Source organism: Bison bison, unplaced genomic scaffold (assembly GCF_000754665.1).
Source record: "Bison bison bison isolate TAMUID 2011002044 unplaced genomic scaffold, Bison_UMD1.0 scf7180017864139, whole genome shotgun sequence".
NCBI classification, from domain to species: Eukaryota; Metazoa; Chordata; class Mammalia; order Artiodactyla; family Bovidae; genus Bison; species Bison bison.
The window spans coordinates 8,045,405-8,049,468 of record NW_011494711.1 but is presented as its reverse complement, the minus strand read 5'-3'; positions in this window follow the sequence as shown (position 1 = coordinate 8,049,468).

The window sequence follows — 4,064 nt, the reverse complement described above, 5'->3', positions numbered from 1 at the left end:
CCACTGTTTCCCCACCTATTTGCCATGAAGTGATGGGACTGGATGCCATGATCTTAGTTTTCTGAATGTTGAGCATTAAGAAAACGTTTTCTCTCTCCTCTTTCACTTTCATTAAGAGGCTCTTTAGTTCCTCTTCACTTTCTGCCATAAGGGCGGTATCATCTGCATATCTAAGGTTATTGATATTTCTCCCAGAAATCTTGATTCCAACTTGTGCTTCTTCCAGCACAGCATTTCACATGATGTACTCTGCATATAAGTTAAATAAGTAGGGTGACAATATACAGCCTTGACGTACTTCTTTTCCTATTTGAAACCAGTCTGTTGCCCCATGTCCAGTTATAACTGTTGCTTCCTGACCTGCATACAGGTTTCTCAAGAGGCAGATCAGATGGTCTGGTATTCCCATCTCCTTCAAAATTTTCCACAGTTTATTGTGATCCACACAGTCAAAGGCTTTGGCATAGTCAATAAAGCAGAAATAGATGCTTTTCTGCAACTCTCTTGCTTTTTTGATGATCTAACAGATGTTGGCAATTTGATCTCTGGTTGCTGTGCCTTTTCTAAAACAAGCTTGAACATCTGAAAGTTCACAGTTCACGTATTGCTGAAGCCTGGCTTGGAGAACTTTGAGTATTACTTTGCTAGTGTGTGAGATGAGTGCAATTGTGTGCTAGTTTGAGCATTCTTTGGCATTGCCTTTCTTAGGGATTGAAATGAAAACTGATCTTTTCCAGGCTGTAGCCACTGCTGAGTTTTCCAAATTTGCTGGCATATTGAGTGCAGCACTTTCACAGCATTATCTTTCAGGATTTGAAATAGCTCAACTGGAATTCCATCACCTCCACTAGCTTTGTTCGTAGTGATGCTTCCTAAGGCCCATTTGACTTCACATTCCACGATGTCTGGCTCTAGGTGTGATCACACCATCGTGATTATCTGGGTCATGAAAATCTTTTTTGTACAGTTCTTCTGTGTATTCTTGCCACCTTTTCTTAATATCTTCTGCTTCTGTTAGGTCCATACCATTTCTGTCCTTTATTGAGCCCATCTTTGCATGAAATATTCCCTTGATATCTCTAACTTTCTTAAAGAGATATCTAGTCTTTCCCATTCTATTCTTTTCCTCTATTTCTTTGCATTGATCACTGAGGAAAGTTTTCTTATCTCTCCTTGCTATTCTTTGGAATGCTGCATTCAGATGCTTATATCTTTCCTTTTCTCCTTTGCTTTTTGCTTCTCTTCTTTTCACAGCTGTTTGTAAGGCCTCCTCAGACAGCCATTTTGCTTTTTTGCATTTCTCTTTCTTGTGGATGATCTTGATTCCTGTCTCCTGTACAATGTCACGAACCTCCATCCATAGTTCTGGCACTCTGTCTTTCAGATCTAGTCCCTTGAATCTATTTGTCACTTCCACTGTATAATAATCATAAGGGATTTGATTTAGGTCATACCTGAATGGTCTAGTGGTTTTCCCCATTTCTTCAATTCAAGTCTGAATTTGACAATAAGGAGTTCATGATCTGAGCCACAGTCAGCTCCCGGTCTTGTTTTTGCTTACTGTATAGAGCTTCTCCATCTTTGGCTGCAAAGAATATAATCAATCTGATTGCAGTGTTGACCATCTGGTGATGTCCATGTGTAGAGTCTTCTCTTGTGTTGTTGGAAGAGTGTGTTTGCTATGACCAGTGTGTTCTCTTGGCAAAACTCTATTAGCCTTTGCCCTGCTTCATTCTGTACTCCAAGGCCAAATTTGCCTGTTACTCCAGGTGTTTCTTGACTTCCTACTTTTGCATTCCAGTCCCCTATAATGAAAGGGATATCTTTTGGGGTGTTAGTTCTAAAAGGTCTTGTAGGTCTTCATAGAACCGTTCAACTTCAGCTTCTTCAGTGTTACTGGTTGGGGCATAGACTTGGATTACTGTGATATTGAATGGTTTGCCTTGGAAACAAACAGAGATCATTCTGTCGTTTTTGAGATTGCACCCAAGTACTGCATTTCAGACTCTTGTTGACTATGATGCCTACTCCATTTCTTCTAAGGGATTCTTGGCCACAGTAGTAGATATAATGGTCATCTGAGTTAAATTCATCCACACCAGTCCATTTTAGTTCACTGATTCCTAGAATTTCGACGTTTATTCTTGCCATCTCCTGTTTGACCACTTCCAATTCACCTCGATTCATGAAACTAACATTCCAAGTTCCTATGCAATATTGCTCTTTACAGCATTGGACCTTGCTTCTATCACCAGTCACATCCACAACTGGGTATTGTTTTTGCTTTGGCTCCATCTCTTCATTCTTTCTGGAGTTATTTCTCCACTGATCTCCAGTACCATATCAGGCACCTACTGACCTGGGGAGTTCATCTTTCAGTGTCCTGTCTTTTTGCCTTTTCATACTGTTCATGGGGTTCTCAAGGCAAGAATACTGAAGTGGTTTGCCATTCCCTTCTCCAGTGGACCACATTCTGTCAGACCTCTCCACCACAACCCATCTGTCTTGGGTGGCCCCACACAGCATGGCTTAGTCTCACTGAGTTAGACAAGGCTGTGGTCCATGTGATCAGATTTGCTAGTTGTCTGTGATTGTGGTTTTAGTCTGCAGGCTCTCTGATGCCCTCTCTCAGTGCCTACTGCCTTACTTGGGTTTCTTTTACCTTGGATGTGGGGTATCTCAGCCACTGCTCCTTACCTGGGACATGGTGTTAGGGAAAAGCAAAAGAAAAAAGATTCCATATATAGTAGCAGCACCTTTTAAGTCTATGAAGAATTCTAACTTTAAAATATATGAAAATCATGAAACTCTTTGAAAGTCATATAAGACCTGAGTGATTGGAAGTCTCAGTGTAGTAAAAATGCCTTCTCCCAAAATTGATCTAAAATTTCATGCAACTTCCAATAAAATTGGAATGACATTTTCACAGGACTTAGACTGAATCTGAAATTCACATGTAAAGTAAAAAAAAAAAAAAAGCTAAAGCAATCTTAAAAAAAAGAGTTCTTGCTTACGAAAATGTAGAGCCATACTAGCTGATACAGTATTGGTACCATGGTTATCAAACAAAACAGTGGTTGTCAAACAAATCAATGGACCACAAGAGAGCCCAGAAACTGACCCATAAACATAGAACATGGTGCATAATATATGCAATATATGTATCAGTGAGAAAAATACAGAGTTTATAATAAGTTGTGTTATCAAAAGCAATCCTAAGAAAATTAATTTACTACTTCATAAACAAAAACCAGTACCAGGTGTATTAAATTTCTAAATGTGAGAAACTTCTAAAATTTGGGAAAATATGTTTATGACATAATTAAATGACCCATCAAGAACACTTAATTCAAAATTTTAAGTACATAATTATAATTATGAAGTTAAAATATTAGCCAGAGAATAGAAAGTTTTTACAATGCAATATCCAACAAAGAAGTAATATCATGAATATATAAGGAAATTCAATTAGTCAATGAGAAAGACAAAAGTCACATTTATAAAATTGGAAAAATTTAAGAACAAGCTGTTTCCAGAATAGTAACTCAAAAGACAAATGAGAAAATATGCTAACCTCTCTTGAAAAAAGTGAAAAGTGAAAGTATTAGTCGCTCAGTGTTACTGACTCTTTGCGATCCTACAGAGAGTAGTCTGCCAGTCTCCTCTGTCCATGGAATTCTCCAGGCAAGAATTATTGGAGTGGGTAGCTATTCACTGCTTCAGGGGATCTTCTTGACCCAGGGATCAGACCCAGGGATCAAACCCAGTTCTCCTGCATTGCAGATTCTTTACCATCTGTGCCACCAGGGAAGTCCAATCTCTTTTAGTATCAGGAAAATACAAATTAACTGACATTTTCCTTCCATAACACTAGCAAATTGTTTAAATTTTTTATTAGAAGATAACTGTTTTACAATATTGTGGTGGTTTTTGCCATACATCAACATATACCAGCCACAGGTATACATATGTCCATTCCTTCTTGAACCTCCCTCCCATCTCCCACCCAATCCCACCCCTCTAGGTTGGCACAGAGCACTGAATTGAACTCTCTCTGCAACACA